Source organism: Ambystoma mexicanum, chromosome 6q (assembly GCF_040938575.1).
Source record: "Ambystoma mexicanum isolate Mex_15411 chromosome 6q, UKY_AmexF1_1, whole genome shotgun sequence".
NCBI classification, from domain to species: Eukaryota; Metazoa; Chordata; class Amphibia; order Caudata; family Ambystomatidae; genus Ambystoma; species Ambystoma mexicanum.
The window spans coordinates 269,595,225-269,611,214 of record NC_090937.1 but is presented as its reverse complement, the minus strand read 5'-3'; positions in this window follow the sequence as shown (position 1 = coordinate 269,611,214).

The window sequence follows — 15,990 nt, the reverse complement described above, 5'->3', positions numbered from 1 at the left end:
TAGAGCCTTTTCCTACGGGATTAACCCACAAACACTGTGGAACTCAAGGCCGGCAACTGCGAGCGCATTTACCCCCACGTGGAGGAAAGGGACCTGCTAAGGGAACCCCTTGACACATGCACTCCATCTTTGACTTGACGCATGGCTGTGGTTTCTAGGTAGGGACAGTGGGAATATAGTTAATCCATTCATGCCTGTCACTTATTAGATTACAAGGCATTTGGCTACCTTAAGAGAGTCATAGTTACTCTCGCCTTTACCTGCGCTTCATTGAATTTCTTCACTTTGACATTCAGAGAACTGGGCAGACATCACATCGCGTCAACACCCACCTCACGCCTTCGCGATGTCCACACCAGTTCTAAGTCAGCTGCTAGGCGTCTGCCTAGGTAGAACGTCTGCCCCGAACCCAGGGAGGGGAACAGAGAGGCGACCACTGCAGCTGTGGCGATCCAAAGGTAGGGCCCGGCTCGCATCCAGTCAGCACCGCCCCCGAGGGTTCGTGGGGGGTGGGGGAGATCAGACGCCGCCTCCAGCCGCGGCGCACGCCCAGCCCTGCTACCCAGCCCAACATACCCAGCCCTTAGAGCCAATCCTTATCCGAAGTTACAGATCTGACTTGCCGACTTCCCTTACATACATTGTTCCAACATGCCAGAGGCTGTTCACCGTGGAGACCCGCTGCGGATATGGGTACGGCCCGGCACGAGATTTACACCATCTCCCCATGATTTTAAAGGACCAGCGAGAGCTCACTGCACGCTGCTGGAACCGTGACGCTTTCTAAGGCTCGGGCCCTGCTCTCAGGGCGAACCCATTCCAGGGTGCCCTGCCCTTCACAAAGAAAAGAGAACCCTCCTTAGCGGATTCCGACTTCCATGACACCGTCCTGCTGTCTATATCAAACAACACCTTTTCTGGGGTCTGATGAGCGTCGGCATCAGGCGCCTTAACTCGGCATTCAGTTTCCCCTGCAACGCCAGTTCTGCTTAACAAAGTCGCCCACTGGGCACTTGCATTCAATGCCCGGCTCCATGCTAGCGAACCAGGCTTCTTACCCATTTAAAGAATGAGAATGGGTTGAAATCATTTTTGCCCCAAGAGCTCTAAATCATTCCCTTTACCAGATAAAACTGGTTTGCGTGTGCCAGCTATCTTGAGGGGAAACTCCGGAGGGAAACCAGCTACTAGATGGTTCGATTAGTCTTTTGCCCCTATACCCAGGTCAGACGACCGATTTACACATCAAGACCACTACGGACCTCCCTAGATCACCATCTTTGGGGTCCTATCAGAGACGCTCATGCTCCATCTCCCCGAGACGGGTCAGTGGTGTGCCCACCGCGACAGGATCCCCCTGCAATCGGCACACGCTGGCCTTCACCTTTGCACCACAGGGTTTCATTCGGCCCTCCAACTTGTGCACATGTTAAGACTCCTCAGACCCCTGGCACCCTTTGTGGGGCTCCCCACCCAGTGGCACAACGTGGTCGGGGTGCACTGATGGCAGTCCACCACAGTCTCATCAGGAGCCCCGTCTCCCGTCACTGCACCAGCGACCCCAAGAGGGGCCAGGACGGTTGCCGGAGAAGGGCACGGCAGCGATCTATCTGCCTCTGCCCAGCGGACACAGCAAAACTGCTGTCAGGGGGCTGTAACACTCTCTGCCAAAGCAGAGAGCCACCTGCCCCCTGGGAACTTGACCGTTCTAGGCGACCGACCTGCCTGCCTTGTTGAATCCTGCAAGTGGACTGCACAGACCCCACCAGTTTACCCCTCTACGGTTTCACGCCCTCTTGAACTCTCTCTTCAAAGTTCTTTTCAACTTTCCCTTACGGTACTTGTTAACCATCCGTCTCGCGCCGGTATTTAGCCTTAGATGGAGTTACCACAGGCTTTGGGATGCATTCCCAAGCAACCTGACTCCAAGAAGACCTTATCCCGGCGTGCCAGAGGCAGCTACCGGCCTAACACCGTCCACGGGGTGAGACTCGATCAGAAGGACTTGAGCCCCCTGAGCGATGTCGGGGAGTCGGTCTTCTGTATGCCACATTTCCCACGCCTGCCGCTGAACAGGGATTCAGCGCTGGGCTCTTCCCTTTTTTACTGGCCGTTACTGAGGGAATCCTGGTTAGTTTCTTTTCCTCCGCTTAGTAATAAATTCAGCGGGTCACCACGTCTGATCTGAGGCTGTAGTCGTGGAAGCACAAAGCCCAGGGCAGCCAGCCTCAGGCCCGTACGCGGAGAGAGGCAGCGCCGCCTGTGGCAAGACAGCCCAGCGCCCTGTCTAGCTCAGCCGAGACAATTGTGGTTTAAAAAATAAATATATAATCCTCTGTGGAAGTTTCTTTTTCTCCCTCTCTTCAATCTTTGCTTTCATCCACTCTTCCCCCTCAATTTTTACTGTCTCTTCTTCTGTTTTTCTTTTAAGAATTGAAGGTTGTAAAAAATGGATTCATCTGTTTTGGATTCACTTTCGTTTAAAAAAAATGTTTGGGGTTTTATCAATAGCTTAAATATTTTGTATGCTTGTGAAAGGTTAAATCTGTAACCATATACAATAAAAAATATATATAAATAATCCATGCGCTCAGCCAGGGAAACCATCCCGCCACTGCAGCAGCACAGCGCTTCCCAGGGGGATGGAGGCAGGTCGCTCCGCCACCAGCCCATCCAGCCAGATCCACACATTCGTCCCCGACCCCCTCTGTGGACGGACGGCGAGGCGGGCCAGAGACAGCACAGGTGTGGGGGAGGGAGGGGTCGGGGGGACCGCTAGAGTTTTTAAAGCCCGGCTGGGCCACACAGGGCTGAGCTCCAGGTACCTGGGCAAGAGGGAAGGTCACTCGCTGCGCCAGCGGACCTGGCCATCGCTCGCCCACAGATGTGGGCGGCTGGAATCTCGATGCCCGTCGTGTAAGCCTGCTACGCCATGGCTCAGGGCTTGCACCTGGCATGCTGGGCCCCTGCCTGCCTGGGGAAGCACCTTTCGAAAGAAGTCAGGTTTCCCTCGGCTCCCCTCACTCGGGGCTTCCCTGCTGACCAGGGTGCGCCCACCAATGCCACCCACTGGTGGGTCAGAAAGAGGAGTGCAGGCCCCCGGCCAGTGCAGCGGCCTGCTCGGTGAGGAGGCTGCACAGGGCTTCCTTTCTGGTGCATTGTTGGGGACATCCTCAGCAGATTAGCCCAACCCTGCCAGGCATCCCCGTTCATCTGCTGGGTCGCGGACCCCCTATGGTGGAAGGGAATCCCAGCTCCACGGTTGCCCGCGCACCCCGGACCTCTCTGCGAGAGGTGCCCCGGGCTATGGGAGTTCACGTCTGGGGTGACACTGGGGTCGGGCCGCAGCTCTCTCTCCGGCTGCTCCGCTGTTCATGATCCTTCATGCCCCCACTCACAAGCAGATACCCCAGCCCTACATGTCCCAATTCACACTCAAATGCCCCATTTCTCCTTACAAACACATGCTCAAGGTTCAAATGCCACCTCCCTCCCGACCCACATGCCACCATCCCTCCCTACGAACCCACACAAAGACACCAACATCCGTCCCGCCATACCTACACCAAGAAGCTCCTCCTCTCAGAGCCACGCCCATATGCTTCACCTCTACCTCCAGACTCACACTCAGATGGCACCATCCACTCCCTCTCTAGACCCACATCTGATTACCCCATCCATTCGACATACACATGCTCCCACCCCTCCAATAAACCAACATCCTTCAGTCTAGACATACATACCACATCCCTCCATTCACACCCAGATGCCCTTCCTCCCTTTGCTCCAGCCCACTCAGACGCACAGGCTCCACCATTCCGACATGCCCCCATCATATGCCCTGTCCCTCCATTCCAGATCAACAATGCCCCCTTCCGATGCAGACTCCACCAAGATGCCCAATCACTTTAAGACCCATACAATGATGCCTCAACCTCCCTCCACACAGCAAGATGCCCCTAACCCTCCCCTGACCAATGAGCACCCATGCCTCCCTCTAAACCCACACCAATGTGTCTTATGCCTCCCTTCACATCCACAATGCCCCCATCCCTCCAGACCCACACCATGTGCCCCATCCCTCCCTCCAGATCCACACCACTCTGTCCCTATCCCTGCCTCCAGACTTGCACCACTATGCCCCTTCCCTCCAGACCCGCACCACTGTGTCCCTATCCCTTCCTCCAGATCCACACCACTGTACGCCACCCTCCCTCCAGACCCACACCACTGTACACCAACCCTCCCTCCAGACCCACACCACTGTGTCCCTATCCCTCCCTCCCCACACCACTGTGTCCCCAACCCTCCCTCCAGACCCACCAATGTGCCCCAAACCTCCCTGTTCCTAGACCTGCACTACTGTGCCCCATCCCTCCCTGTCCCTAGACCTCCACCACTGTGCCCCAACCCTCCCTGTCCCGACCTGCACCACTGTGCCCCAAGCCTTCCCTGTCCCCAGACCAGCACCACTGTGCCCCAAGCCTTCCCTGTCCCCAGACCCGCACCACCGTGCCCCAACCCTCCCTCCAGACCCACTCAACTGTGTCCCTATTGCTCCCTCCAGACCCACACCACTGGACCCCAAGCCTCCCTGTCCCCAGACCTGCACCACTGTGCCCCAACTGTTCCTCTCCCCAGACTCGCACCATTGTACCCAAACCCTCCCTCCAGACCCACACAACTGTGTCCCTATCCCTCTCCTCCAGACCTACACCAAGGTGCCCCATCCCTGTCACCAGGCCCACACCAATGTGCCCCAACCCTCTCTCAGGACCCACACCAATGCGCCCCATATCTCCCCCAGACCCAATCACTATGTTCCCATCCCTCCCTCCAGACCCACATCAATGTGCCCCCACCCTCTCCCTCCAGAGCCACACCAATATGCCCCATTTTACCATTCCAACTCACACTTAGATGACCCATGCCACCCACCAGACCCATGTCCCCCGTCACTCCCCCTGACTCAGACCAATGTACAACAAAAAGATGTGGATTATCGCATTCGAGGTCTGTGCGCTAGTATTCACTGTTTGTGTTGATACTAGAGAAATTGAAGTGTGAGCTGCACTACCACCTGCGCCAGCCAGTCCACCCTGGCTGGTACCAGAAAATATGTACAAGAAGGGAGTTGAGGTGGAGATGCGCTAAACACCATATGAATAAGGAGCACTAATTATAAAATTGATGCTTTAATTGTTGCAGAAACAGCCGACACGTGTTTCGACACGCAGGTCGTTTTCAAGGCTGAGTAGTCACATGCAACATTTGATTTATCATATTATTCATGACAGAAAAGAGGATACAAAAGATTGTAACAATCACATTGAATTTGAAAAAAGTAAATACAGACCATATCACATAAAGTTAAAAAATAGTAGTGACATATAGCAAAAAAATAGTGACATATAGCAAATATCATAATATTATATGAATAAGAATCATTGGCATACCGTAAACCATGGTTGGAGGGTGGAGTAAACAGAAGCAAACGGTAGTTGAAAATAATGAAACAAAAACAGAAAATATACAGTAAGAAACATGCTTAAACATTTGAGGAATACATCCTTCCTTAAATGGAAGAACAAAAGAAACACATAAAAAAGGGGATTTCCTTAACCTATGCGCTACAATACCGGAGCCCCCAATCAAGCATGGTGTGCACACATCACCCATGCAAATAATGAAATTGTGAACTAATCGGCACCAAAAGTTAAAGGACACACGTTGAGTAGAAACCAATAGCTAATGCAAAAGATACAAGATCAAAGTAATAAATTGAGCTTACCACAAGAACACAGAGTATATCGGAGAAATCAATAAATGGGAAATCCCTGTGTAGAACAAGCATCAATGTCAGATGGACAACTCGAAACAAAGGATTACTGATAATTGTAAGAAAATACAAGATATAGCCCAAAATATTCGAGTCTAGTGATGGCCGTAACCAATATATAACCTGAAAACCAATCAATAGAATATCTAAGTACTTCAGCCAATTTATTACTTTTCTGTTTTTGTTTCATTATTTTCAACTACCGTTTGCTTCTGTTTACTCCACCCTCCAACCATGGTTTACGGTATGCCAATGATTCTTATTCATATAATATTTTGATATTTGCTATATGTCACTATTTTTTTGCTATATGTCACTACTATTTTTTAACTTTATGTGATATGGTCTGTATTTACTTTTTTCAAATTCAATGTGATTGTTACAATCTTTTGTATCCTCTTTTCTGTCATGAATAATATGATAAATCAAATGTTGCATGTGACTACTCAGCCTTGAAAACGACCTGCGTGTCGAAACACGTGTCGGCTGTTTCTGCAACAATTAAAGCATCAATTTTATAATTAGTGCTCCTTATTCATATGGTGTTTAGCGCATCTCCACCTCAACTCCCTTCTTGTACATATTTTCTGGTACCAGCCAGGGTGGACTGGCTGGCGCAGGTGGTAGTGCAGCTCACACTTCAATTTCTCTAGTATCAACACAAACAGTGAATACTAGCGCACAGACCTCGAATGCGATAATCCACATCTTTTTGTTTTACATTTATTGTCGTTAGTCTGCGCCTGCTGACCTTCACTGCACAATAATGGCTGATTACATGTCTAATAGAGACAAGGATAGGGCAGCATTATTTGCCCCTAGGGGTAGCACAGAAAATCCATTCAAACGTAATTCTTCAGCACCTGAGACTCTTAAACAAAAATTTATTAAACTCGAACGTCTTTCGAAAAAAGAAATTAACAAGTATTGGGAGCAAGCTTCGCTCACCAATTATCTTGAGAACAATCTTATCCCTAGAGGCTTACGGATTCTCACATTCCCTAATTTTGATCACGAAGAGGATGCGGATCTAGCAGAACAATGGGTAGATAATTTAAACCAAAGCTCCAAACATATGTTGGAGCTACTAATTTTACATGCGACTAGAGAGCATAAACGTGTTTTAACTAAGATTCAAGTAATTAAAGAGGAAATTAGTCAAATGCCTAATGCAGAAGAAACTAAACATAAGAATTTTGAAAAAATGAATGAAATCTTAGTTGAGTATCAAGACGAAATTAAGCTGCGTAAATTTCGTAAATATTTTCGTGACGATAAAGATTACCGTCAGGATAGAGTCTATAATTTTCAACCCAAGTATGATGATATCAACACCCATTCTAAACCACCTTCAGTAACTACTACCCCTGCTAGTTCTGATCCAGACTCAGAAACAGAACCAATTGAATCAGATGCTAATGAGGCACAGCCTGGTGTAACTCCCAATTTAAAAGGACAACTTTTTTTGGGCGAAATCAGGCGCTACAAAAAGGGCAATATCAGATTTGCCAACACCAAACAAGTCAGATTTACCAAACATCCAACCGTGTTTACTCCAACCATGCCAAGCACACCAGGGGCAGGAGGGGGGGTAAGCGGCAGCGGAAGCGGAAGTTCGGACGAGGACATGACTCGTTCAGGGATCTTGACGCGCTCAAAGAAACGTTTGGGACTATAGTTGATTCAGATTTGGTGATCAACCTTTCTGATCGTTCTTTGTCTCATGACGAGAATTCTGCACTCAATAAAGGTCTGTCTTTTTCTCCCAGCAGTGGTACTAATTTTGTGAATTTTCAGGTCGATCTATTCAAATTTTTGAGGAAACTCAAATTAAAAAAGTTTTTTGCTACTCAAGTCAAAATGTATCAACCGAAAACTATACCTGATCCCCCGAGTTCCTTCAGTATTGGGGATTTAAATGTAATTGAGACCCTAGTCACCCTAGATCGCGAGGTCTGTTCACAATCATGTGATGTTGCTCAAGATTTAAATATCAACCCACTGCATTTGAATCTCAAAGAATTGAAATCGAAGTCTAAATTTACACCTCAACTGCCTGCAGACAATGTCATTGAAACCTTCAACCAAGCACTCACACAAGACATCCATTCATATTTGGACAAACTAGTTGTCTCACATAAAAACAAAATAAGTAATCTTACTACTAAGCAAAGGAAAGCACTGCAAAACTTGGCCAAAGACCCTTCAATTGTTATCAAGGAGGCCGATAAAGGGGGCAATATTGTTATTCTTAATACTTTTGACTACATAACTATGGGTTGCAAACATTTGCATACCCCTGGTTGCTATGAAACTCTTGACTCCAACCCTGTCAAACGTGTGATAACTGGTCTCCTAGAATTAATTGACATCTGGTATCAAAGAGGTTTTCTTACTGATGATGAGAAACATTTTTTGTCCAACACTAATCCTACCATACCGACTATGTACTTTCTGCCGAAGATACATAAACCTTTTGAGACCTTACCTGAGGTCCGGCCCATCATGAGTGGTATCAATTGGGCCACTGAAGGCCTCTCGAAATATCTGGATGAGGCACTTAAGCCTTTTGTTATACAAATGCCATCCTACATACGTGATAGTACCCACATTTTACAGTCCTTGCAAGATATTATTTGGGAACCAGACTATCTGTTGGCAACAATTGATGTAGTTGCACTCTACACTAATATTAATCATGATTTAGCACTACAGACAATTGACTATGTGTTTAGGAACACCTCAGCATCTTATTCTGACCATGTATCTATGTTGAAGCAATTCTTACAATTTGTACTTGGGAACAATATGTTTATTTTCAATGACCAATTCTACCTGCAGGTGAGGGGGGTTGCCATGGGGGCCAAGTTTGCACCCTCCTTGGCTAACCTTTTTATGTCTTTCTATGAAGAAACGCATATCCTCAATCAAGTGCAATTTGTGTCAAATATTGTGATGTGGCGCCGTTACATTGACGATATTTTTCTAATTTGGAAAGGGTCTGAAGACTCTTTCACTACTTTTCTAGGTCATGCCAACACTAATAGGTTTGGAATTCGCCTTATTGGTCTTTTGAACTCATGTGAAATTGACTTCTTGGATTTACATATCTTTGTTGTAGGAAACACTGTACTTATCAATACTTTTAGAAAACCCACTGAAGTAAATTCAATTTTGGCTGCACAGAGCAATCACCAACGCGCTATTATTGATAACATCCCAACGGGAGAATTTCATAGAGCCAGACGTAATTGTACTCTATCCAGTGACTACAAAAGAGAATGTAATATCCTTAATCAACGCTTCCTCAATCGAGGGTATAAGAGTTCAGTTATTTACAAGGCTTACTCTAAATTCACCTTAACTCATCAACGTGACCTCTTGACTAATGTGACTAGGTCAAAAGAGCATCCCTCACATATCTCACTAATCACTCCATTCACGAATGATTCTTCATTGCTATATAAAATGGTTGCAAAGCATTGGCATATTCTAAGACTTGACAAAGATTTACTACCATTCTTGACTCCAAAGCCCAAATTTACTTTTACAAGATCACCTACGATCAAAAGTATTGTGAGTCCTTCATTTTTTGATAACCAACCAAGTTCTTCTATGTGGTTAAAACAACCGGGGGGTTTTCATAAATGTGGTAATTGTAACCAATGCCCTTGGGCTGTTGCTAAATGCAAAACCTTTTGTGACCATTTTGGAACTCAAATTCAAATACGTGATTTTATTAATTGCAAGACTACTCATGTGGTCTATGCTATCATTTGTATCTGTGAGAAATTGTATGTGGGTAGCACCATTCGTCAACTCCGTATCCGAATCCGGGAACACTTGTCTAGCCTCAAAATGCTTGAACCAAAGTCACCCTTGGCCGTTCATTGGCAATTGGAACATCAGCTAGATGACATTGCTGACTTGCGCTTTATTGGTCTGATGAAGGCTCATAAGGGGAAAAGGGGTGGCAACCTTGAGCTGAAATTGCGCCAAATGGAGGCGAAAATTATTTGCCTATTACGTTGTACCACACGGGGTCTCAACACAGACCACGAGATGTCTGTATTTCTATAATAATTCTGATTAATGAATCAAAATGGATTGTATGTTTTTTGAACAGGACATGGAGACGCACTTTGCCGGAGCCGCTACATCATGCTCGTGTGCACTGGCACCCTTAGTTTTAAAAAAAATAAAAAAAAAAAAAAAAAAAAAAAATTTCCATTTCAATTTAAATATTTGATATGCCCTACCATTGGAATAGGTAGGTATTTGATCCTAATTATCTCTTTGAGTCCAAGATAACTATTATTTTGTTTGAATATACTTACGTCATCAGGGCGACGTTAACTGCGTTCTACGCAACGGACGTCACCGCTGTGACGTCTGCTGCTTCTTTTCTATTATTTCCTTCTCCTTTTTAATTAGTATTTGGTTACCGGCCATATATTAGTAGTTTTCTCTATACTATCCCTACTTGACGGCTTAGTCCTATTTTTATTTTCACTTTAACTGTTTGTTTACATCTTACGTCACTCACGCGACGCCAGATGCATGCGACGCAACCTACGTCACCGCTGTGACGTCGGTTGCCTTTTCTTTATCTTTTTCCAATGTCTGGTACAGATGACTGCTCTGGGGAATTCCTCTATGACTGTGACTGCTCGATCCAACGAGTGAGTTTGACCTTTTGCTGCTGAATAGTCAGTGATTTGATTCCATACTATCTGGCTGAAGTACTTAGATATTCTATTGATTAGGTTTTCAGGTTATATATTGGTTAAGGAAATCCCCTTTTTTATGTGTTTCTTTTGTTCTTCCATTTAAGGAAGGATGTATTCCTCAAATGTTTAAGCATGTTTCTTACTGTATATTTTCTGTTTTTGTTTCATTATTTTCAACTACCGTTTGCTTCTGTTTACTCCACCCTCCAACCATGGTTTACGGTATGCCAATGATTCTTATTCATATAATATTATGATATTTGCTATATGTCACTATTTTTTTTGCTATATGTCACTACTATTTTTTAACTTTATGTGATATGGTCTGTATTTACTTTTTTCAAATTCAATGTGATTGTTACAATCTTTTGTATCCTCTTTTCTGTCATGAATAATATGATAAATCAAATGTTGCATGTGACTACTCAGCCTTGAAAACGACCTGCGTGTCGAAACACGTGTCGGCTGTTTCTGCAACAATTAAAGCATCAATTTTATAATTAGTGCTCCTTATTCATATGGTGTTTAGCGCATCTCCACCTCAACTCCCTTCTTGTACATATTTTCTGGTACCAGCCAGGGTGGACTGGCTGGCGCAGGTGGTAGTGCAGCTCACACTTCAATTTCTCTAGTATCAACACAAACAGTGAATACTAGCGCACAGACCTCGAATGCGATAATCCACATCTTTTTGTTTTACATTTATTGTCGTTAGTCTGCGCCTGCTGACCTTCACTGCACAATAATGGCTGATTACATGTCTAATAGAGACAAGGATAGGGCAGCATTATTTGCCCCTAGGGGTAGCACAGAAAATCCATTCAAACGTAATTCTTCAGCACCTGAGACTCTTAAACAAAAATTTATTAAACTCGAACGTCTTTCGAAAAAAGAAATTAACAAGTATTGGGAGCAAGCTTCGCTCACCAATTATCTTGAGAACAATCTTATCCCTAGAGGCTTACGGATTCTCACATTCCCTAATTTTGATCACGAAGAGGATGCGGATCTAGCAGAACAATGGGTAGATAATTTAAACCAAAGCTCCAAACATATGTTGGAGCTACTAATTTTACATGCGACTAGAGAGCATAAACGTGTTTTAACTAAGATTCAAGTAATTAAAGAGGAAATTAGTCAAATGCCTAATGCAGAAGAAACTAAACATAAGAATTTTGAAAAAATGAATGAAATCTTAGTTGAGTATCAAGACGAAATTAAGCTGCGTAAATTTCGTAAATATTTTCGTGACGATAAAGATTACCGTCAGGATAGAGTCTATACTTTTCAACCCAAGTATGATGATATCAACACCCATTCTAAACCACCTTCAGTAACTACTACCCCTGCTAGTTCTGATCCAGACTCAGAAACAGAACCAATTGAATCAGATGCTAATGAGGCACAGCCTGGTGTAACTCCCAATTTAAAAGGACAACTTTTTTTGGGCGAAATCAGGCGCTACAAAAAGGGCAACATCAGATTTGCCAACACCAAACAAGTCAGATTTACCAAACATCCAACCGTGTTTACTCCAACCATGCCAAGCACACCAGGGGCAGGAGGGGGGGTAAGCGGCAGCGGAAGCGGAAGTTCGGACGAGGACATGACTCGTTCAGGGATCTTGACGCGCTCAAAGAAACGTTTGGGACTATAGTTGATTCAGATTTGGTGATCAACCTTTCTGATCGTTCTTTGTCTCATGACGAGAATTCTGCACTCAATAAAGGTCTGTCTTTTTCTCCCAGCAGTGGTACTAATTTTGTGAATTTTCAGGTCGATCTATTCAAATTTTTGAGGAAACTCAAATTAAAAAAGTTTTTTGCTACTCAAGTCAAAATGTATCAACCGAAAACTATACCTGATCCCCCGAGTTCCTTCAGTATTGGGGATTTAAATGTAATTGAGACCCTAGTCACCCTAGATCGCGAGGTCTGTTCACAATCATGTGATGTTGCTCAAGATTTAAATATCAACCCACTGCATTTGAATCTCAAAGAATTGAAATCGAAGTCTAAATTTACACCTCAACTGCCTGCAGACAATGTCATTGAAACCTTCAACCAAGCACTCACACAAGACATCCATTCATATTTGGACAAACTAGTTGTCTCACATAAAAACAAAATAAGTAATCTTACTACTAAGCAAAGGAAAGCACTGCAAAACTTGGCCAAAGACCCTTCAATTGTTATCAAGGAGGCCGATAAAGGGGGCAATATTGTTATTCTTAATACTTTTGACTACATAACTATGGGTTGCAAACATTTGCATACCCCTGGTTGCTATGAAACTCTTGACTCCAACCCTGTCAAACGTGTGATAACTGGTCTCCTAGAATTAATTGACATCTGGTATCAAAGAGGTTTTCTTACTGATGATGAGAAACATTTTTTGTCCAACACTAATCCTACCATACCGACTATGTACTTTCTGCCGAAGATACATAAACCTTTTGAGACCTTACCTGAGGTCCGGCCCATCATGAGTGGTATCAATTGGGCCACTGAAGGCCTCTCGAAATATCTGGATGAGGCACTTAAGCCTTTTGTTATACAAATGCCATCCTACATACGTGATAGTACCCACATTTTACAGTCCTTGCAAAATATTATTTGGGAACCAGACTATCTGTTGGCAACAATTGATGTAGTTGCACTCTACACTAATATTAATCATGATTTAGCACTACAGACAATTGACTATGTGTTTAGGAACACCTCAGCATCTTATTCTGACCATGTATCTATGTTGAAGCAATTCTTACAATTTGTACTTGGGAACAATATGTTTATTTTCAATGACCAATTCTACCTGCAGGTGAGGGGGGTTGCCATGGGGGCCAAGTTTGCACCCTCCTTGGCTAACCTTTTTATGTCTTTCTATGAAGAAACGCATATCCTCAATCAAGTGCAATTTGTGTCAAATATTGTGATGTGGCGCCGTTACATTGACGATATTTTTCTAATTTGGAAAGGGTCTGAAGACTCTTTCACTACTTTTCTAGGTCATGCCAACACTAATAGGTTTGGAATTCGCCTTATTGGTCTTTTGAACTCATGTGAAATTGACTTCTTGGATTTACATATCTTTGTTGTAGGAAACACTGTACTTACCAATACTTTTAGAAAACCCACTGAAGTAAATTCAATTTTGGCTGCACAGAGCAATCACCAACGCGCTATTATTGATAACATCCCAACGGGAGAATTTCATAGAGCCAGACGTAATTGTACTCTATCCAGTGACTACAAAAGAGAATGTAATATCCTTAATCAACGCTTCCTCAATCGAGGGTATAAGAGTTCAGTTATTTACAAGGCTTACTCTAAATTCACCCAAACTCATCAACGTGACCTCTTGACTAATGTGACTAGGTCAAAAGAGCATCCCTCACATATCTCACTAATCACTCCATTCACGAATGATTCTTCATTGCTATATAAAATGGTTGCAAAGCATTGGCATATTCTAAGACTTGACAAAGATTTACTACCATTCTTGACTCCAAAGCCCAAATTTACTTTTACAAGATCACCTACGATCAAAAGTATTGTGAGTCCTTCATTTTTTGATAACCAACCAAGTTCTTCTATGTGGTTAAAACAACCGGGGGGTTTTCATAAATGTGGTAATTGTAACCAATGCCCTTGGGCTGTTGCTAAATGCAAAACCTTTTGTGACCATTTTGGAACTCAAATTCAAATACGTGATTTTATTAATTGCAAGACTACTCATGTGGTCTATGCTATCATTTGTATCTGTGAGAAATTGTATGTGGGTAGCACCATTCGTCAACTCCGTATCCGAATCCGGGAACACTTGTCTAGCCTCAAAATGCTTGAACCAAAGTCACCCTTGGCCGTTCATTGGCAATTGGAACATCAGCTAGATGACATTGCTGACTTGCGCTTTATTGGTCTGATGAAGGCTCATAAGGGGAAAAGGGGTGGCAACCTTGAGCTGAAATTGCGCCAAATGGAGGCGAAAATTATTTGCCTATTACGTTGTACCACACGGGGTCTCAACACAGACCACGAGATGTCTGTATTTCTATAATAATTCTGATTAATGAATCAAAATGGATTGTATGTTTTTTGAACAGGACATGGAGACGCACTTTGCCGGAGCCGCTACATCATGCTCGTGTGCACTGGCACCCTTAGTTTTAAAAAAAATAAAAAAAAAAAAAAAAAATTTCCATTTCAATTTAAATATTTGATATGCCCTACCATTGGAATAGGTAGGTATTTGATCCTAATTATCTCTTTGAGTCCAAGATAACTATTATTTTGTTTGAATATACTTACGTCATCAGGGCGACGTTAACTGCGTTCTACGCAACGGACGTCACCGCTGTGACGTCTGCTGCTTCTTTTCTATTATTTCCTTCTCCTTTTTAATTAGTATTTGGTTACCGGCCATATATTAGTAGTTTTCTCTATACTATCCCTACTTGACGGCTTAGTCCTATTTTTATTTTCACTTTAACTGTTTGTTTACATCTTACGTCACTCACGCGACGCCAGATGCATGCGACGCAACCTACGTCACCGCTGTGACGTCGGTTGCCTTTTCTTTATCTTTTTCCAATGTCTGGTACAGATGACTGCTCTGGGGAATTCCTCTATGACTGTGACTGCTCGATCCAACGAGTGAGTTTGACCTTTTGCTGCTGAATAGTCAGTGATTTGATTCCATACTATCTGGCTGAAGTACTTAGATATTCTATTGATTGGTTTTCAGGTTATATATTGGTTACGGCCATCACTAGACTCGAATATTTTGGGCTATATCTTGTATTTTCTTACAATTATCAGTAATCCTTTGTTTCGAGTTGTCCATCTGACATTGATGCTTGTTCTACACAGGGATTTCCCATTTATTGATTTCTCCGATATACTCTGTGTTCTTGTGGTAAGCTCAATTTATTACTTTGATCTTGTATCTTTTGCATTAGCTATTGGTTTCTACTCAACGTGTGTCCTTTAACTTTTGGTGCCGATTAGTTCACAATTTCATTATTTGCATGGGTGATGTGTGCACACCATGCTTGATTGGGGGCTCCGGTATTGTAGCGCATAGGTTAAGGAAATCCCCTTTTTTATGTGTTTCTTTTGTTCTTCCATTTAAGGAAGGATGTATTCCTCAAATGTTTAAGCATGTTTCTTACTGTATATTTTCTGTTTTTGTTTCATTATTTTCAACTACCGTTTGCTTCTGTTTACTCCACCCTCCAACCATGGTTTACGGTATGCCAATGATTCTTATTCATATAATATTATGATATTTGCTATATGTCACTATTTTTTTGCTATATGTCACTACTATTTTTTAACTTTATGTGATATGGTCTGTATTTACTTTTTTCAAATTCAATGTGATTGTTACAATCTTTTGTATCCTCTTTTCTGTCATGAA